Source organism: Anser cygnoides, chromosome 14 (genome assembly GCF_040182565.1).
Source record: "Anser cygnoides isolate HZ-2024a breed goose chromosome 14, Taihu_goose_T2T_genome, whole genome shotgun sequence".
Taxonomy (NCBI): Eukaryota; Metazoa; Chordata; class Aves; order Anseriformes; family Anatidae; genus Anser; species Anser cygnoides.
In genome coordinates, this window is record NC_089886.1 from 19083586 (window position 1) to 19105766 (window position 22181).

Sequence of the window (22181 nt, forward strand, 5' to 3'; positions counted from 1 at the left end):
AATCTGTTTTATGCAGTAATTACTGTCATTCTCTGAGAGAGATGGGGAAGGAGAACAAGTAAAATCCAGCACGGATATTGCAACAGTTTCTTTTCTTTATGCTGATAACTATCATTGAGTTTCCCAGTTGCATGTTCTCCTTGTTTTCAAGCTTTTTCCTTAACTCCTTTGGTTCAATTTTGAGATGTCACTGATGAGGGATATGTAGTTTAAAACTGAGCTTTTCTTCTTTAACACTGTTTTGGATTATGACTTTTTAAATCATCTACTAAAGATAACCTGGGCAATCTCATGTAAGAAACTGCTTAATTTTAGAGAACGGTTGCCTTTAAACATATTTAGTATTGTGGTAACCCACAGGAGAACAAGTGAAAACCTTATATAGGTGTACACTGGGACAGCCAGCCTGATGAGCTTACAAATGTTAAACAAAAATTCTTCATGTTCAGAATATAAACTGGTTTCTGGGTCCATTAGGACAGAAATGGAAGTATTTAACTGTACTATCAAGGAGGCTGTAATTTGGTTTTGTGTGTATGAGAGAAATCACAGAGGGGAATTATGGTTTGTACTTTAGAAATGGCTCATTTTTGTCAGGCTGCTACACTTCATTTGAATATTGTTACTTGTATTAACTGAACAAAGAGCACTAATCAGTTTAGGCTTCTAGATTCTGTGTCAAATATTCTGGGCATAGACACTTCACCAATGCAGACTCTAAGAATTTTATTATTTTATTTATTTTTTTACTTCTGAAAAGTAATTGCTACTACTGGCACTGCTTCCCTGGGGCTAGGCTCCTGCATTTAAATTACTGATTTGTCTAACTCTTCATGGCAAAGATGCTGGCAGGCAGGCAAAATTAGTCTGTGAGTACCAGTCACATCATTGCATTTCTAGAGCTGGGAAAATTCATCTTTTCTTTTTTTTTTTTTCCTGTAAATAACATCTTATTGGCATATCCTTTCTTCTAAATTAAAGATTTTTTTTCCCCCATTTTCAAGCTGGGATTATTGCTTAGATCTTAGAAATCCATCCCACACTATAATAAGGAATAGTATAAGAGAATGGCAATCTTGCTTCATGACATTATGGACTTCACCTAATTTGAGAACATTTTTACGTGGCTATCTGGCATATTCATGCTTTTTCCTAACTAAAGTGTATTTTTAACAAGAAATTTGTACAGTTTTTTGCAGCAACTGTGCTGACAACAAAACTGCCAGAAGATAATACTTATTCATTTCTGCAGAAGATAGAGAATATTTCACAAGCATGAACTCTAGCTTTCAACAATCTCATGAAATAAAAGCAAAACAGTAGGAAGGTGGATACAATGACCATCCCAAGCATGTGGTAATCTATAGCTCATCTTCTCTTCTGCATCTGTGCTTTGTCATAAATGTGTCTGTTCTTAGACTGAGACACTCTACAAAAATAAAACATATCAGAGGTTTATACGTAGTCAGATAAGCAATGAAATCTGTTTACCAGTCACTTGCTGTCTATTGTGATTAAGAGAAAACTCTGTTCTTATAAGGACGTTCATTATTCTTCAACTTTAGCTTTTTTTCTGAGGTAAACTTTTGCCAGGTTTCTCTGTTTAGAGATAGTGGTTAGGAGGGGCTGGGGTATAAAATAGTTATCCATTGTTCTGTGCAAAGTCTCAGGTAGGAGTCCTTCAGTATTGAGTGTTGATTCTCAGCCTGGTCCAGTCATAGCTTGCTGCACTACTCTTTTTGCACTCATTTTTGTCATTCCTTCATCTGGGAGATGCCAAAGTGGAACTAAATGAACAGCTATTGCTCTAGTTGTATGTGTTGTGGTTTTTGTTGTGGTTTTTGGTTCGGTTTGTTTTTTGTTTTTTTTTTGGGGGGGGGGGGGGGGGGGGGGGGGGGGGGGGAGTATTGGGGGCGTATTTCATAGTTTTGGGTTTTTTTTCCCCCAATTTTGATAGTCTGGAAATTAACAATTTTGCCAGCTAAGTGAAAACACAAAGGGGTAAACTCTAATTTTGCTGGCTCCAAAGAGAGCTGGCAAGAAACAGTGCTATTAAGAAACAATGAAACAATGGCTGTTTTGTGCATCATGTGAAAAAAGGGGAAAACTGCAACTTGAGACAAATGAAATATGATGCTTTCAGCTTACCTGTCCTGAAAAGTTCCAGGTCTAGCACAATGTTCCCTTTGAGTCTATTGCTACGCTTCAAAGCCTGTACTCTGTTTCAGGATGGGTCATTCATTACATACTATCTTTTAATCTTGAGATGTGTTTGGTTATGAAAGGAAGAGAAAAAGGAGAGCTTATAGTCTTCTTGGTTCAATAGATTTTGAAAGTGGAGTTAATATTAAAGCAAAACATCAAACAAAGATGGCAGAACTCTTAACAGCTCTGTGATGTTTTAGTATATTTGCAATCTTTTTTCGTCTTCCCCGAGAAACAAAAAAAAATAAAAAAGGAAAAGAAAAAGCCATTTAAAACTCATACTTCTATTTCCGGGGGCTTCTGGTCTGAGAGATCAAAATCAACATTTGATTTTAGAATGTCATTGGGAACACTACACGTACAAAGTCAATGTAGCGTGTCCGCATTGTAACCCTTAAAAGTGTCATGAAAATTCTTCAGCAATGCTACTACACATGTCAATAGAACAAAAGAAATTAAAGCATTGGTGAACGGTGTTTTCATGTGTTTGTTTCCAAATGTGCATTTCCCTTAGGAAATTATATAAGGCTAAATGACACTTAATTCCAAAAAAGTATTTGTTTGGGCAACAGCTGGAACATTATACTCCAACTTGTTGCAGGTGACTGAAGTAATGGTAAGGCATGAATGTTGATAGAGCATCCTTTTTTAATCAATCATAAACAATACAGATTGGTAGTGGTGGTTACAGGAAAACAGTGAGCCAGAAAATTGGTGGTATGCTATGTGTGGATCAAATGCTATCTGTTTCCTCATATGAAAGAAATTTGTGTGCCATAACTATATAACTAAACACTTTCCCATGATCCATTTAAAGTCTTGGACAAGATGTAATGGGTAAAAGAAAATGAGAATGATTTGGAATGAATCTCAGTTACAGAAATCTGTCTGGATATTCTACACCTTTTTCTTTAACTATAAAGTTTTGGTTTAAAAAAAAAAAGTATAAGAGACTGTCTGATTAATAAATTGCAATCAATTGCAATGCCTAATTATCTCCTTAGGAGGTTTGAAGAGAAAATAATGGATGAAGCATGCTTTCCTCTCAGCATGACAGGAGCTAGCTAGAAAATCTTCATAGTATTGAAAAAATAAACAAGCCATTGCTATATGTGAGGAATAGAACAAAGTCTTAAATAAGTTTGCATATGATTTTCTTTTCTTGTTTTTAAATCAGGTAGGGTGAGAGTTATGTTTGTGTGCGGATAATTGAAACAGTGTATTAGAAGTGATTGTCTTTAAAATTCTCTCAAAATCCCAGTGGGGATTATATTTCTGTATGACATCTGAAGGGAAAAAAAGTTATGATGGGTTAAGGGTTTTGCTAACTCTACAAGTTATTTTGTCATTCAGAGAAAACAGATCTGTTGATCTTCAACAGTTGTTCATTAGAGCTTGAACTATTTAAAATACTTTGATTTAATGTTGCAGCTGCATTGGGTTTTTGTTTGGTTGGTTTTGTTTGTGTGTTTTTTAATCCTTTGTGTGTGTGTGTGAACCTGGAAGTCTGCAAGTGTCTTCTGCAACAAACAGCTCTTTGGTAACATACTGATGAAAAGATGGTAATTGACAGGTCTTAATTAACTGGCAAGAGCTTCCCTGTTCATTTCAGCTTTAATTTCTGTTAAACTTCAGAGGAAACACTGTTAGCTAGACAGGCATAACGTATATGCTAGATGATAAGGACCAGTTTACAAACCGTGATCTTATTTCTGTTATTGATTATACTGCAGTGATTCTTCCTTGGAAGCAGGGAGCCTGGCCCAATTGATATAGTTTTGTATATGCACCTTTCCTCAAGAAGGACTAAAAGAGAGTGTTAGTTGCATTTTATGCTCTGTACACCCTTTTGGTTTTCCATTCTATTACATTATGATGTCCATTGACCTTCCAGCGGGTTAAAGGAGAGGAAGTAATGAATGGGGTAAAAGTGCATCACGTGTGATGGAAAAAAGTCAAAAAGGGTAGTCCAAAAAAGGCAGCAAAATTCAGGGTACAGTCAGGGAGGGACATGGGAACAGAAGGAATGGTGATATTTTGTGACTAAATGAAGCCTTGGATTTCCCTTGTGTTGAGTTCTGTTGGTAATTTTGTTTTCTGCATCTCAAGAAGGATGTAATAGGGTTAGAAAAGGTGCAGAGAATGGCAACTGAAATGCCTAAGACTGTGCACATCTTTATAAGGAGACTAAAAAATCTGGGACTCCAGTCTGGAGAAGAAGAGGCAGAAGCAGGGGACATGACCAAGGTGACTACTAGTTAAAGGGAATCGGCAGGGATGTATGCTCTAGGACTAGTAGTGCTGTAATGGTGGGTGCACAGAAACAACAAGGTAGAAAAGGGCAAAGCTTATTTGTTCTCCTTAAAACTGTGTTTTATACCACCGTCCAGAGCAGAATATCAGGCTAGGCTGTATGATGTCTTTCTCCATAGGGCATTCCTTATATTCTCCTGAAAGAGTATGGGTTTAATTTCTCATAAGGTGAACTGTGAAATCTTTCTTACCTGCCTAACTTTGGATGAGAATATATATGTATATATATATATATTTACACGTGCTCTCCGTTACAGGAGAGACTAGGATTGGACCTGTTCCAGATTTTATCTTGTATCCTTTTGCTCCAAGTAACTTATTTCTTCACTTCAAAATTCAACAAAATTCAAATTGAGCATAGGCTGAATTTTTTAATTGTAACATTCTTGGAGAAGCCTGCAGGAATACCTGATGATTCTGCAATTGTTTACAGCAAGGTAAATATTTCTGACCCTATTAGTCCTTACATATCTTTGGAGATCAATACTAGTTTAAAAAAATAACATGATACTTTTTCATCATAACCTGGGTTCTCAAGCCTGTGTGAATAAGACCCCCATGCCCAATATCCAGTACTAGCAGAAGATGCTGGCAGTTTTATTATATGAAACAAACTTGTGGATAAAAACCCCAAGACAACAATAATCCAACCTAGATTTCAAAACAGAAGCCCTATTTCAAGGGAATAAAGATGTTAAACATTATTTACACTGGGCAGATGGAGCACGTAAATTGCTTTTGCTGTTTCCCAGGCTCAAACAGAACTAAAGAGTACTAAAAACCTGAGAGTCACAGATAGAAAGTTAATAATGACAGGAGATAAGTTTTCCTTACAAGTGCCTGAAAACTACTTTGATATCTCTGACATGCAATGAATTGCCTGTCAATATCTCACCATTTGAAAAGTTTTAGCTTTCTGTAAACAACTTCTCCTTGAGCATTTTTCATATGCTCTGAGACCAACCATTTAAACTTCCAGCCACTCCTTGGGAGGTGTGCCTTGTATCACTTAAGTGTGCTGGGGCATTCATAATGTAACACAAAAAAAATGTGTAAGGTTCTATAACAGATTTTTTTTTTTCCATTTCCATTGACTGTGTTATCTTGTCAGACCAGCTTTATGCTCTTTTTTGATAAGCTTCCCATTCAGGAAACACAAAGGATCCTAGAAATCTATATATATTGCTGACCTTGCTGCTTTTCCTGCCCTGTCCTCTAACTCTTTCCAAAGTCTCCCTTTTAAATCTTCTCCCTCACCCCTACCCCACTTTTTAATCCAAAGCCTTAAAAAGTACCATATTCCAGCTAAAGAATTGTGCCTCTGAGACCAGTTATCATCTAATTCTTCTCTTCTAGTAGTGCTGTCCTCTGCTACAAAATTGAGCACCTCCCAACTCCTCTGCCCCCCTATGGTGAGAAGAATGGGAGAAAAAAGGCTTTCTGATCAATAAATTTAGCCAAATGCTAAATTTCCAGGGGGGTTGGGGGAGGGGTGTATGTATTGATTTGATTCCTTCCTCCTAATGAAGATGATGGTAGGTTTGAGCTTTGAGTTCTTTTTTCTACATAGCTTTGCATTTAGTTTGTGCCAAAGCTAACTTTTGATATTTGCCAGAATTGCTGCAATCTTTATTTCCTTTTTAGAGAAGGGGAGAAAGCCCTTCCACTTTATGTTTTGGTGCATTTATCTGGGTAGGCATAAAACTGGGGAATTCAGCTGAGTCTCTAGACTTCAGAGGTGTGTTTAGTATTTATCCTCGATCTTTCTCTTGCAAAAGAAATGGTAGAAGATTTTCCAATGCTTCAAGGTCCACGTTTCTTTCATGTACTCCCTTTGGACACTTTTTCCCCTAGCACCCATTGCCTACCAATATCTTTCATTTCAAGTCCCAGTTCTGTTGCCCTTGAATACTTCCTGCCTTTTTCCTGATGTAGGAAGTGAAAGAGCAATGGGGAACAAACACAAGAAATTCATACAGTAGAGAATTTCTTTGTAGTGTTCTAAAAAGATTTTTTAAAAAAAATGCAGTTTTGGTTTGTGTATAAGGACTAGTCTGCCCACAAAAAGCAGGGGAAAAGATTCTGCAATCTCTGCAGAGCATTGTCTGCCCTAAGAATCCTCCTGGAATGAGAGATCAGCACAAGTCTCCCCAGATAAGGACATTCAGATGCACTTACTCTATTAGCATTCTGGAGGAAAAAGTAACATTGGATTATTCTGTCCATTTGAAAAATAAACATTGTCAACACTTGTTTTATCCATGTTGATGTTTTCTGAGGTTCTGAAATTTTCTAAATCAATTTTTTTTAAGGGACAGGAAGGCAGAATTGACATACTTTTGCTTTTTTTTCCTTTTAACTTCCTGAATAGTCATAAACTAGATGAAAGTACATTTAATATATATATATATAGTAGAAAGAAACTCACATTAGGAAAAAAAGTTATTCAGTATTTAACTTTCCTTATCTTGAGGAAGCCTGTCTCATGGCCACTGTAAATAAAAAGTCACACGTTTACCTTAGTTTGAACACATCTCCATATGGAATTGTTTTTTTTTCTCTCTCAACTCTAAATCTGAAAAACTTGTTTGGAAAGAAGAAGTTAACTGAGAAAAGACCCAGAACAATGCTTGCTTTTCTCAAACTAACTGTCTCAGCAATCTGGGATTGTGTAGCATACTGTCTCCTGACAGGCACACAAACAATACATCTTCAGGGAGACTCAGAAGAATGTTTGCACTTCATGTTTTTTCAGACTGTCAATACTGGGCTTCTAAGCTTAAAGATATCTATGTGCATTTACAGTATTATATAGAATTATGTATTTTCAGCGCTACTAAAATGAGCGTTACTCATTTACTCTTAGTTATTTACACATTTGTTTGTAATCTGTAGTTGCAGAAAATTTTTGCCTGTTTGTCCAGTGCTCGTATATGCTTTCTGTTTTTGAGAGGATATAAATGGTGAAATAAAACACCAGTTTTGATAAGTTGTTTTTTACTTTGCCAGATTTTGCAAACATACTAATAAGCATATTTATAGAAATCTAACCAGACACTACAATTTCTTGGAACTCTCTTGGAAATAAATAATTCATAGCTTTCTAAAGAGTACCTGTCATGCAGTATGAGAAGAACAGAATAAAAGGACAAATACCTTTCCCATTTAAAATAAACTTATAAGAAACATAGATTAACACAAAAACTACATTCAAGGTGTTTCTAGCCAAATTGAATACCAGTAAATTATATATTAATGCTAAAACTAGCTGTAGAATAGATGTTTGAAAGCCAGAATGGATGCGTGTAATGGAGATATAATAGTAAAAATATTATCAGGAGTATGCATCAAAATTTTAGTGAGAGTCTAGGAAATGATTCAAGAATACAGGGTACTAAGGAGATAGTATAAATTTTGAAAGAAGAATTAAATGAAAATCATTTATATTTCTTCAATATCACAAAATGAAAGACAATAGAACGTACCAGATATTAAAACTAATAATGGACTTTTTAAAGGTAGATGATTGTAATCAAGGGGCCCAAATGAGAAGCAGTAGTTTTTCACAGGCACTGATGTAACTGAGCTGGAATATACAGCACTTGATATTCCACGTATAAGGGACAATGGACTGAAAGGAAATAGAACAGGACACTGAGTAGAGGAAAAACAGGCTTTATGGACTGCAAATGATGAAGTGCATGAGGATGTTTAGGATGAGCACAATGAATTGTCACTGAATCGAAGTTATGATGGATATGACTATTATCCTAGTCAGTTTAGACAGGAGTAAAAGCTTGCTGACGCCTTGCAATGCTAGAGAGCTAAGAGCCATGAAAACAGACAGTAATGCTGAGGATTGTGTGGGACTCTGAAAAATGATGACAGAAGATATTAAATGATCATTTGAGATGCTGAAGAGATCATTAAAAAGCAATAGAGACGCTAAATAGAGTTGGATTTCTGCCCCTCCCCTCTCTCCCATACTCTGAAATGACAGAAGGCTTTTAAGGCCAGAAATTGTGATGAACAGCCATCTTTATAGATCCTTTTACAAAGATGCTTAAAGTAATAGATCTTCTCTATCCTGATAATATGAACTACTTCATATCTACCCACAACTCAAAACTGTAATTAATCCTATAGCACCAAACACTATTCTCATTCCAACTGCCCACACTGACTGCACAACGTAGGGTGTTTTTTTCTTTTTTTTTTTTTAAAGTCAGGAAAAGCATAAAGAAGAAAGATAGTGGTATAAACTGTCATAACCTGTTGAAAAGATTGACTCTGAACTGAAAATACAGACAGTCCCTCTGCCATCTGTTATACCTGGAGATATCTGGCATATAGCTACAACAGAGTCAGGTGGAAAAGCTACAGGAGGCTTTCTAAGGTCATAGATTTGATAAAAACAGAAAGCAAAGATGCTGTGCAAGTCTCAGGTGCCAAAATGGTTTCCTGATAAATATCGGTTTGATGGGGAAGAAGTAAAGGAACTCCTACAATGTCAAGAGGAAATAAAATAGTTCTGAATAAACACAGAGGGAATAAGAAGGAAGAAACAAACTTCAGCTTCTTCTTGGTCCAGGGACAGTTGCATGTATGTTGACTACTGAGGTTAACTCCAGCAATATAAACTGATTGTTCTAAACTACCTAAACAGTATTTGTAGGAATTTTAAGGCCTGTGAATCTCTGGGGGCTTTGGGTTGGCATCCACACCCACTCATTGATGACACAGCCATAGTCCTGGCAGATTTGTCATTCTACCAGATGATTTAGCCACAAGACTGCCTGTTTAAGTCTTTTGTCACCAAGTGGGCATCCTCAAAAAATATAGTTAGTGTCTCTCTTTTTGTCTGTTGCTACTCTGAGCAAGTGAGCAAGTTTTGTATTTGCTTAGGAAACTCTTATGAACAAAGGACAGGCTCTTCACTGGAGGTTGGATATCTTACAGAACTGAGCTATGTACAAAACTAGCCAAAGGAAAAATTTGCATAGTTTTAATAGTAAATTCATCTAATGGTAAAATCAACTAATTAAATTCAGTAATAGTAACAGTACCAGAGGAAGATTAACTCTGGAAACAAAAGGAGGAGGGAAACACAGAAGGGGAGGGGGGAGTGCTGTAAAGCAGACCAGAAAAAGGGGGAAGATGGCAAGAGGGAGACATTAAGTTGAGTATTTTTCTGACTGATAATTACATTTGAAAGGCCAAAGAACATGAACTCCTCATGAACTCTGACTGGAGAGGATTTGAAAGTATTTGGAATATCTTGATGAGTTTAATTTCTAAATGCAAATCTGTAGTGGTAGAAGCTATCAAATTAGAATGAGGTCAGCTGGGCTCTGCTAATTCACACCAACTCTGAACTACATTTAAATTATTTCCATCCATTGTGAACCTGGTTCAAAGCTTCTTTTACTGACAAATCTATATCTGTGGAAAGGACCCGCAAGTCAGCCATAAAAAGGTAGTAAGAAAACTCATTTTTTAATTAATGTTCATTTTGATCAGGATGCAGTATAATTCTAGGGGCCTGGAGTTATTCCTGCTAACATGTATGTTAGGAAGACATCCAAGAAGGTTTAACGCATGATTCTACAAAGTTCATGGCAATTTTCTGTGGATTTTCTTTGGTCCCTGGGCACGTAGTTAACCTTTTGCATCACTACAAAATGAAAAACAATATTTATCATTATGTTAAAGAAAAATAGTACTTACAGCTGGGTTTCTGATGGGAAGAAATTCTATGAACAGTAATATGAAGAACCTATATTTAGAATGGCTTTTGGCTCTCTCTACATCTTATGCTTTGGAAGACAATTGATGTCCAGGTAGGATTTTAGGAAAATATTTGTTTAGGATGTAATTTTGGAACACAACACAACTAGAAAGGTAAAACTGTAACACTCCATATTTACCAACATTACTAACTTAATATTTCTTTTGTTGTCTAAAAAGATATACCAGAGGAAGTTCCACTATGCCATTATCCTCTCTATCATGTATTATAGTTAAGGAGCTCAGTACGGAAGCAACAGATGATCAGTACAGAAAATTCCTCGTCTTGATGGATAAAGCTGAAAGCTTAGCAATCCAGAAATCTCTCAAAGTTTGCCACAAATGTTTTCATTATACCATAGATGTGTTTTTTTTCTTGAACTGTTTTTTTCAGAGCTCTGAGAGGGTTCTCTAATTTTTTGGGTGGACTTGCCAGTAATGATGTTCCAGTGATTTCTGATCCAGCATTGACCTCATTAGATTTCCGCAGACTTCTTCAGCGGTAGCTTGATGGTCATAACTGTGCACGAGAAATAGGGACACAAGTGTTAATTTTATATTTATTTCACAGTGTTGAAAATGGTTGATTATGTAATTAAGGATAAATATGCCCCACTGAAATAAATATCTTATCACTGATATCAGTGGACCAGCTGGAGCTCTACCCAAAATGCTCTGCTAATTTTCTGTATAAGGAAGCTTGTTCCGATGCATTCATCTTATCTCAGGCATCATCTAAGTGTAGTACGAGCAAGAAGTTACCTACCCACTTCTTCTGGGGCTCCAGAAAGCTGCTGTCTCTTGTTCTGATTGATTAGGACTGCAAGAAAGTGTTGGCATTACTGCCCTGAATGGAAACAGCCAGAGGAGGAAATACAAGCCAGTTGTTTCAGATTGCAGGCTGAAAGGATTTAGGCAAGATTCACGTAAAACTCTAAACTCTGGTAACCGAAAAGGAACCTCTGAACTTTTCACTCATAGCTGCTAAATGTGCTTGTGTACTTGGATATTGAAGACAGCTGCTCCAAATGTAAGAGATTGTCTAGGTCCTCTGCATCATTGCTTTCTTCTGTACTCAACTTACCTCTTTTTTTTATTATTGCAGAAATAGAAAATCCCTGAAGTGCTTTTCATGAAAGAGGGCCGGTCAAAGCAGATCACAATTGTAGTGCAAATTGTGTTTATTTGATTTCTAAGTACCTTTCATTGTCAACTTTCTTGTACATTCTCACTTCCATCTGGAAGGCTGGGAAGGCAGCTGGCTTCCCAGCAGACACCAACTCCACAATTAGGTAGCTGGCAGGCAGCTATTGCTTTCCTGTTTGTGGAGACTGTCTGCCTTGTGGACCTCATGGCACTCTTGCCCAGTATAATCCATTTGCACAGGGAACCTGGCTGCAGTTTTTGGCCCTCAGTCAGGGATATAAAGAGTTCAGTTGGCTCTGTAACAGTAACAATACAATATACAACCGGGCATTAGAAAACATATGGACTCTAATGATTTGAAGCCAGTTTGCTGAGTTATCTGTACTCTTCGTTTACTTTGTAAGGAATATGCTAGGTATTTTTGGGAGGTATTTCAAAATATCAAACTGTCCCAGCTGGATGACACAATAATACGTTTCTTGTCCTGCTGACTATAAATCAGAAGCATGCTTATGAGGCTGTACCTTGTGTACCTTTCTGGTGGGCTGTTTCATGCTGCCTATGACTTCTAAGCAGCATTAATCTTTGAGGCTATTTTTAGCCTGTTCAGTTCTTGTTCTGTTCAGTTCTGTTCTGTGCTGCTTCAGGTTCCTGTAATTCAGAAAAATACTATGAACTTTAGTTATTGTCAATTTTTCCTAACATTCAAAGCCCTTTCAAAGCTTTACTGCATTTTCCTCGTTTCTCTGACTATGATCTGTATTTGTTTGCTAGTTCTGATGTTGTCTTGCCTGCAGATTAAAGAAATAAAAATTTACTATTCAAAAGTGTGGGAGCTTGATTTAGAAAAAAAATAAATACTAATTTGTGGGAAAACTTATGACGGGTAATAAGCTGGAACCAGTTTTTAACAGCTGGGGTGAATGTACATGATATAGCGCAGGGTCTCACAAAAAGCCCCTTAACATTTCACAGAAATAAGGTGATTTGAGGTTATTTTAGAACTGACTGTTGTGATTCTTGTTGCAATTTCTAGCTCAGCAGTTTTTTCTTTCTTTTACAGTAAGTAGTTACAATAAGTAGCTGTGTGAAACTCTGTCCTTTCTTTTTCTCCTTCTGCTTTCTGGTGGTAGTAAAGAATTGCCCAGCACTTTTGAAGTCACCACACTCAGATTTGGGAACTTCTTTTACAGATTGTGTTTCTCCTCTCCTTTAGCAGCATCCATCTCTATGAAACATACTTGAGGGTCTCCGAGCTTCTGCCAGCTGTGTTACCTTTGGAACCAAAAACTAAACTGTATTTCATCAGTGCTACGGAGCTCCAATGAGAGGATGTGCCAGCACATTCAGAGGAAGATAAGAGAGCTCTGTCCATGCTCCATCACAGTGAGCATTTCCTTAGCCCTAGTGATGAATCATAATGGAATCTGCTAAGTAGAATTCTTAAGTTAAACTTTTTCTTTTCTACTGTATTTGTCATTTCAATGAAGGGGGCTCCTTTTGTGGTGTTTGTTTGGTTTTTTTTTAATGTGGTTTTATTTTTCCCAGAAGCCCCAAAGATGGCAAAAATCAGTAGCAAATAGGAGTCTCGCATTCTGGTCTTCTAGAAAATATAAACCCAAATTTAGATTTTATTTTTCCATCTTCATTTTCTTGGTTCAAACAACAGTTATCTAAAGAGAACATAACATTTTGCACACATCAGTTACTGACACCAATTACTTTTATCTTTTGCTTTCTCCAGGAGGCAAACAAGCCTTGTTATCTTCATTGAATAGGAAGGAGCTTCAGGCAGGGGGAAGGGGTCGCCTTCAAAAATCCTGTAGGCACCTCTCTGCATCCTAGGGCTATCTCTTAACCATACAGCGTCTGAGTCATGGACAATGAATTCTGGCCCCATCTTTCGGTGTTGTCTTTAATCACAAACCATTCTTCTAACTTTATTTCCCTGTATGAAAAAAACTTTTTTTTTTTCCACTTTACTGTGAGGAGGGGTTGAAAAAGGGAAGATAAACGGTTTCTAGAATCAAATTCTAATCTTTTTAAACACTTGTGTTGTTATGCCAGCAAACTCGCATCCTCTGCAGGCAATATAGCTCCAGATGCTTCCTTTTCTTGATGTTATAATAGAGGTCTTCCTGAAAAGTGTTTAGTTTTCAGAGCATCTGATTTGTTTTCTTTCTTTTTGCTTCTGCAGAACTAATTTACGGGTTCAATATTAAAATAAATGTCATTAAGTCATAGTGAACAAACTAGCTTTTGTGGTTATTTAATCTCTCCTGGAAAACATGGATCTTAATGCAAGAAAACCCTACTCAAATTGTTATGCAATTGTTACGTTTCTGCCTCTGCTTCCTGGAGCAGAGGTCGTCAGCAGCCACGTTCCAGTGGGTTCCAAGCATTTTGTCCAGAATTGGATTTTCCTCCTGTTCACTCAGGAACACCTTGAGGAGCTTTGCCACATTCTTCAGGCAGATATGCTGTGTGTGTTCTTGCAAGTGGCATCCACCTGTGTTCCAATCACAGTCTTGTTTAACTTTCTGGCTGCTGCTACCATCCTCCAGTGTTTGATATTGCATCTGCCTAACAAAAAGAGCACTCCAGGTGTTATTTGGCTTCAGATTTAGTTACAATATTTTACTCATTGTCCTGTTGCTAATTTGAATATCTTGGCTAGATTCCAATGCAAGTAATTGCATTCTGTCTAATTTTCTCTGCCATTTCCATTGCAGGTGTTATCTGTCACTACTTTGCAAGAGTGCTGAATGGTACTGCTGTTGAATTTCCAGTGCGTAGTTGGGTACTGGAAAAGAAAATTGCACATGGATTCCAAAAGGACTTTATCTTTCTCCCTTTGGAATGAAATGCCATGTTAATAACACATTTTTGAGGAGAAAATACTACATCCAAGTCTGGTAAATTTGGTGCCAAAAGAGGCGTATAGAAATATTTATTAGTATTGTGATCTTCGTGTTAGTTTTTTAGATATATTACCAGAAACAATTTGGATATTGAGTTGTTACATTTTACATCCTTGATTCAGATGTCCAGGACAATCACACTAGCAGTAGAGGTAAAAAAAGATTTGCAGTACACCAAGCAGGTGTTCACTGCAGATTCCAGAGTGTTGTGGCATGGCAGCTCAGCTATTAGCATCAGTCTAGCCATAGCATCAGGGAGCTTAGTGCAGAAAAAAAATGATCCTGCCCAAGATCTGTGCCATACTTTACAAGCCAGGGCCCCACAAAGGCTATTTTGCAATAAAGTCTCTTAATGGCCATCCTGAGAATGGTGGTGCATTGCAAGTGAACTTTGTTATACAACCCCATTTGGAGGAGGACAGGGAATCCTGATCTAAGAGACTCGCTTTACTGCAGATACTTGGGATAACTTTCTTAGTAGTTGAGTGCATACAGGTCTTTCAGGGGTTTATTTCCATCTCCTAATGAACAAAGCCAGGTGTACTTTACTTCTTTATATATTATGTACATAATGATTTTGAAACACTTCAGGTCACCTGAAATAAAATGCAGCATAAAACATTTTTCATTAATAGTAATTTGATTTTTAAGTCGTATCACCTGACTGTTTTACTGGCCCTTTCATATTTTCTTTTCACAAGTGTTCAAAGCACTAATCAATGTTTCCCCAACCCAACAAAAGAAGTTATAGAAATCAAACACTTCTATGTCTGTGTTATATCTTACAATATGATTCTACCTGTTAGTTTAATGTTAATCGCAAGGTTGCACAATTTAATCTCTATGAGATTATAGAAATTAGGATTATAAATGTATTATATACTCCACAAAATCAAGAGGTAATTATAGAACCTCTACAGCAAATGTAGTTGAGAAGCTAAAATTTTCTTAATATGCCACTGAAGCAGAAAAAGTCCAATTTGGATTAAACAATTCTGGGGTATCTACCTTACTATATAGTAACTGTGACTGTGCCCCTTTGACAAACTGAAACAAAGAGTACTTCAAAAAAATTCTTTGTTTTATACCAATATTACTGGATTAGCTGACACAGAAGTGTTTGTGTGACCCAGCACCAATACTATGCGTAAGATTTTACCCATTCACTTCAGTAATCACAAGAAAGAGGCATTGAAAATAACACTACACCAATAGTTATCATGAGGAACTGTTGCTCAGATAGTATTTAGAAAAAATATATATAACCAACATAGTTGATAGAAATGTTGCAGAATCCTGTGAAAATTGTTTTAAACTCTGTAAAAGTTGGTCAGAAATTATATTATTTCTGAAACATTGAACATAACATCTGAACTCACCACCATTCTTCTAAATTTTTTATCTAAGAAATCTTTTTTTTCCCACACACAGTTTGCTTCCTCCTTTAAAAGATGTTCTTTATTAATAAAATGCCACTGTCTTATCCTAAATACAGAGAAAAAATGTCCAGTACATGAACTGTGATGGTATTTTGTTGTACCTTCTGCCAGAGACAATATTTCAGAAGGCCATACAGACTCTGTGGCTTAAAGGCTTAGAGGCACCGTCTTGTAGTCCTTGCTTATGTAAATACTTGTTAAGATGCTTGTTGTGATATAACTGTTCTGCTTCCCAAGGCGTTAGCTGTTCTGCTGAAATGGTATTGCATTACATTGTGTTATGGAATATTTCTAAATAATAAAAGCAATATAATTTTGATAGTCTTTTCTTGGTTATCAGACTACTCTGTGGGGTATTTGTAACGTGCAAGAGTGGTTGCTCAAGCTCCTTTCCTTCACTGAGTTAAACCAGATTGTATAAATTTGCAATTCAATGAAGAACTTGCATGAAATTAAATGTGTGCCTTATTATTTTTCTTCTGTATCTAGGAACCCTTGTGAGAAATGTTTTAATTAAAGAGCTAGTCAGGTCAGCACCTGTCCAAGTGCAACATGGATTTAGTTTCAGATACATTAGTTAAAACTTCAAAATTGACATGGTGTTTTTCCCTGATCTGTAAAGAGAAAGGAAAAACAAAGTGTTGAGAAGGGAAAGCAAGGATAGAACATTCTCTCCCATATATCAAACACAATACTTCAGATCTTGCAACAGGTATTCATTTGTAGTTTTGCTCCTAGACATTTATTTAAATAAAGCATAGCTTGAGAACAGTTAATTTGAGAGCGATGGTACGTGGATGGATGTTCTCTTGCATTTGTTGGGTTAGGAGCTCTCACACTTTTCTCTGCCACTTGCATTGCAACTGAAAAGGTGCCACTGAAGCCTGTTTGTTATCCATAGCCTAAGACATATTCATGATTTGTGTTTGACACAACTTCTGTTAAATAGGATTACCTCTCACCACATAAAAACAGAAGTTCTGCACTAAATATTTTCCTCTGTGTAAAACAGAACAAGCTGAATTCTGCTACAAAAAATCTATCCTGAAATAGCATCGCAGTTCTGACTCAACCCTACGAAACCCAGAAAAGTCAGAAGTACAACTAAAATTAGCATCGGATGCTTCAATCTTTAACTCATGCCAGAATGCAAAGTAAATGCTCTGAAGGCACTCTGATGACTTCCAGCCAGGACGCATCAGAGGGTTAACAAGATTTTTTTCATATTTGGGCGCTGCTCCAGCAAAGCGCTTAGGCGTATGCTGAAGTCCTGTGGCAAATGTCAAACATTTTTGATCATCTGTAGATAACTAGCCATTGTTTCACTGAGAAATTTTATCTTAAATTTCTACTTGCTCAAGGCTGATGAAATAAATACACAGATTAAGAGTGAATATACAAATAAGATATTACTCAAGCTGATTTATTAATGTAGTGATTAACAGTGGTAGGTTCCTAACTTGAACAAGAGTCATAGTAATAGCTTACCTTCCTCAACACTTGCAAGATGTAGTGGGTGACATTGGTAGTAGGGTGATGGTTGGACCAGATGATCTTGGAGGTCTTTTCCAACCCTTACGATCCTATATGAAAGACATGGTTTAGACATTGCATATATGATGTGAGGATGTATTGTGTCTGTATTCTTTTCAGATGATGGCTTTCCTTGTTGGGCTGTATTTCCTACATTGCCTACAATGCACCGTGGCACTACACCAGGGAACTGCAGTGGATTCAGGGTTTAATAGATCAATATTTGCAAAACAGATTTGCTAAGTATATCTTGTAGGGGCTAGCAGAATTGATGGACTTCGTGTTTTTTGTCAGTGCTCAGCTTAAGGTACTTCCTTTACGTCAGAATTAAAGATAAAGTTATGCTCATGGAAGACTGTAGAGATTGTAAAAAACAAGAAAGAAACACCCCTTTTCTCTAATTAATCGTTATATTCTAGTGAAAGTTTTAACTGTATAATCTCCTATCATAGCATATTTGAACTTTCATTTGCTTTCATAGCAAATTCCTCTTTAAAAACTGTGGTTTAACTGTTCTGGGGCAAAGATCACTGTTCCTCTGTGGAACAGGGACAGTTTCCTTTCTTTACAGAGTTGTTATGAAAATTGATAAATTAGTGTTTGTAGATGACTTTGAATTCATCAAGAAGAAGCTGTTAGAGAACAGTAAGGAACTGTCATTTTTTGATACTGCAGGAAATAAATTCTTGAAGTGTTATTCTCTGCTTATCTGAGGATAAAATGTCTTTCTTAGGAGAAAATGTGCTGGGTTTTGTCTCCTGAATATTACTTGGGCTAGGGAAACAAGTGTATTAATTAAGGCCACATCAAATCAGAAGAGTTATGAGTAATTATCTGGAAATCTTTCTCGTATGCCATAGCTTTCAAAAAGATATATAGCAAATTTTTGAAACAAATAACCTCAGTAATTATTTGCCCTTATTTTGCCAAGTTTGTGAAATGCTTGAGCAACCTGATTCTCACAGAACAAAGGAAATGCAAGGCAATGTAATCATATATTTGTTCTACAGGTTTGGCCATGCATCTGCATTTACAGAAAGCTTAATGCCTGTTAAAATCATCCCTCCTGATGCGTGCACAAACAGCTGTGGCTCTTGTATGGTTTTGAATGGTCCTGTTTGTCACAGTAATGTGAGAATAAGCCCAAAAAGTCACCCAAAGAGAAAATTCTGCTTTCCAGTCCTCTTTTGGTGTCAAGAAAACTCCACTGACTCTCAAGCTGCTTGGCTATTAAAACCATGACCTGTTTTAAAGGTATTTACAGTCAGTAAATGACTTTTAGGTTCTGTAAACCTTCTGTAAAAACTATGCGATGTTCTGTGTCTATTACAAAGGATTTGCTTCCTCAGACACAGTACAAACACAGTATTCAGTGTGCACATATGATTAACTGCATTGACTGATCCAAACAGGCAGCCTTACTCACACATAAGCCATGCATAGAAGGCTTTTCAGAATTCAGTCAGCACTTATGTGAATGTATTTATTGAACTCTGATGTGGAGACCACAGGTAAAAATGCTTGCTTAGTTAGTAAAGGAAAATCATTTGGGCGTCTTTATGTATATATATGTGTGTGTGTATTTATATACCTACTTTTTACATAGAATTTATATATAAAATCCTTTTTGTATATGTTCCATAGCAAGTCTTGAACTAATTGCAGATCTGAAAAAGATGAAAACCATTCTGAGTGTTTCAGATGTACTATAGATTTCCTGCTCACCCTCAGTCATTCACAGATATGAGAGCAGTGGACAAAGTTTTAAACTGCAGCAGAAGTAGAAAAAATACCATCTAGCCAGCCTTATTTTGCTAATAAATACCAAGCTCTGTGCCCTTGGTATTTGCAATGATATACCTCCCTGAATGTCTCTGGTGAGAAGAAAGATATTTAGGACAGTAGAGCGCCATTTTGTATAGGAGAAAAGGGAGAGCTGTAGATGGGAAGAGGGCAATGGGATCTTCCAGGTCCCCCTAGGAAGGAGTGGGAAGGGGGCTGAGAGGCAGCCAACGGCAGCTGGAGGGAGCAGAACCACAGCTTACACAAGGAGGAGATGCCTCTTCTCCTGCGGGGCTACAGAATCGCCATTCCTCTAATCCAATTTAATGGCAGTAGAAAATGGAGAAATGAAATAGGTGCAGATAAGCTAAATGCACTGATTACATTCCTAAGCTATATGGATCAAATGAGGAAATGAGTTTGTCTTGGAGGCAAATACTTGATCCCACGGTATAGGATTTTTTGTGTAACACCAGCATCAAAATAAAAACAGAGCCCCCTTAGTGTAGTAATTAGGAGACAAGAAGGGAGGAGAAAGAGGAGTAAAGTGCATTTTCTTTTTCTGAATTTTGAGAATCAAACTGATTAGTCTACAGTACAGGTAGCTTTACAAACTGCCAATGGAACCTAAAATAGTGAAAACTGAAGAGTTTTTATAGAAACCCCCTAGTCTGGATCTGCTTATATGACAGAAGGTTTAGGATAGGCTGTCAGTTCTTAAAAATCTGCCATTCTTCCTACATGCCCCAGACTTTCTCCAACTTAGAGAGACAAATCTCGTTCACAATCCTCTCAACTTTTTTCCTCTCCAGACAAGCTAATAACAGAATACATTATCTCCAGGATTTGGGGGGTGGGGGGGAGCTTCTCATTTTTTTAAGCATACATGTTACTAGTTCAGACAAACTGTCTTCTTATTTAGAAATAATACTACTTTTTCATTATTTTTTATGCAATACTGTTAGGTCTATAAAATATCATTTAGTATCAAGGAGCAGGAGCTTGTTTGAGTGTTACAAGATTAACGGGGTGTTGCTGTGTAACAGTGTAAGTTACTCAAGGCTCTCAGCTAACATTAACAAGTTAATGTGAGGAGGCCAGCTGTTACCAAGGTATTTGCTTCCACCTACAAGGTTTGGAGTGAAAACTCCAGTATCATATCTGGAAGAAAAAAAAAAAAAAAAAGCCTTTCTCAGTGCAACATTCCTGCCAAAGCCCACGCGTTAGCTGATCCCTTTCCGACATCTGGGAGAGCACAGTCAGCCCTTTTGCTGGGGTTTTAACAAGCCATGCGGTTCATCACCTCCTTTGTCTCTTTACTTGGGGCCAAGTATCCATAGAGATGAACCAGTGAAGAGACTTCTGAGCTTATTTGCAGGATAATGGGGAATTCCAGCAGAAGCCTTTTTTATAGCGATAAGCAAGGACTTTGGTCCGTTTAACAGCCTTGATCTATTAGCTACCAAGCAAAGCAAAAAAAGAGGTTAAAGATATCAAACTTCCCACCTCCTCCTTTCTTCCCTCACAGACACCATACACCACTAGTTTATAAACAAAGAACTTTTGTATCCACAAAAGTATTCACAGCCTCATCTGTAGCCCAACAGTTACTTCTGAGCCTCTCAGCGGAACACAAGATCTCCTCTTACCTCTGAACAGACAGTGAAGCCCTCTCCAATCCCACTTTCTTCCTGGATTCCAATAGTCAACAAATTGGAAAAAAAAAAAAAAAAAAAAAAAGAGAGAGAAGCTCTGAATCTAGCTAACCTGCCCTTGCTAATTGCAGGTCAAGGTTTTCTCTCCAAGCAGAATCTTTTCTTTCCAAGCTCATTCTCCAAGGAGGTAAGAAATTTCTTTTGTTCCAGTCTTACTTCTGTTTGTCCTAATATTTAACTACGAAAGTGCCAGTGCATCAGACTGTGAAATATATGGATCGTTTCATGTCCAGAAAAGGGCTTCTTTTCCTTCCAGGCTGCTCTTGTTGCTTCACTTAGAACCAGAAAGTTAATCAAGGAGCTTTACTTTGCATTTTACAAAGTGTCCTGGACTTACTTTCAGTGCAACTCAGTGTAGCTGCTTAATTAACTGTTTCCAAAACCTGAGAAACCATAAATCTTTACCCCAGCAGGGACTGCATAGAGATTAATTTTCTCAGGCATGAAAGGCAAACAAGATAGTGTGTCACAGCAGGACGCTTCTTTCTATAAGGACAGATATTCCACCTTGCTATTAATAGTGATGTTTTGTTGGAACTTGTATAAACAGATTCCTTTAAAAAAGGGAAAGGGTGCTTTCATCAAAAAGTTCAATTATTTTTTTGAAGAAAATCTAATGTTACTTAAAATAGAAGATTTTTACAGATCAGAGTATGTGAGAGCTTCTCTCATTCAAGGAAATTGTCACCTGAGAACATGACCCAGTCAGCAGGATCTGGATTTAACTCAGCTTATGAAAGTGTCTCTTTAACTTCAAATTTTAAAATTGGCTGTAGTAGTGTGTGCATGTATATATGTTCATATATTAATTTATACATATACTAATATACATATAAATATATGTATTTATATATTTATATTTATATATATTATATTTTTATATATTTATATGTATGTATAAGTATATGTACATATACTAATAAAAGGATTAAAAGATTTTTAATGCTTCCTCCCTAGGCATATAAGCATTTGGACTGATGGCACAAAATAAGTATTCTTTTAAAAAAAATGCTTATTTTAAAGTTCAAATAAAGTATAGCACTAAGATGATATTGGAAACCTTTTTTTTTTTTTTTTTTAATTATTCCTGGAAACCCGCAATTGTCTGTAGGAAAGCAGGAAGATATATTTGGTTGGGTGTATTTTTGTTTGTTTGTGTTTTGCATGGTGGTGTTTTTTTCATAACTTCCTAGATATATTCTCTGGGGCAATTAAACTATTTAAAAGATGAAATAAAATAAAGATATCATTATTAGTCTGACACATTTTGTGTTAAAAATAACCCAATATATTCCAACTAAAATTCTGCATTATTTCAGACTTCTCCATTTTTTAAGTGT

General features: G+C 36.8%; 1 protein-coding gene and 1 long non-coding RNA gene across 7 annotated transcripts in view; one reads left to right on the forward strand and one right to left on the reverse strand.

Annotated features, from left to right (window-relative positions):
* Window positions 1-22181, forward strand: part of ATP10B (ATPase phospholipid transporting 10B (putative)) — a 216125-nt gene that overhangs the window by 36593 nt on the left and 157351 nt on the right. For 2 of the 5 annotated variants that reach the window (XM_048064682.2, XM_048064686.2), the window contains exon 1: window positions 20831-20968. The exons of 1 other annotated variant lie outside the window; for it this stretch is intronic. The gene's annotated coding sequence lies outside the window, so the exon portion shown is untranslated. Of the gene's footprint in view, window positions 1-20830; window positions 20969-22181 lie in introns of those variants that run through there. 2 more of the 5 variants (XM_048064688.2, XM_048064689.2) reach the window with 1 other exon arrangement.
* Window positions 9195-20919, reverse strand: LOC125182883 (uncharacterized). Of its 2 annotated transcripts, none has more exons than XR_007163570.2 (3): window positions 20776-20919; window positions 17300-17394; window positions 9195-10825 (listed from the first exon to the last, which is right to left on the reverse strand). It is a non-coding gene; the product is annotated as an uncharacterized lncRNA (long non-coding RNA). The 2 variants fall into 2 exon arrangements; XR_010834949.1 differs by lacking the exon at window positions 9195-10825 and adding an exon at window positions 11333-12102.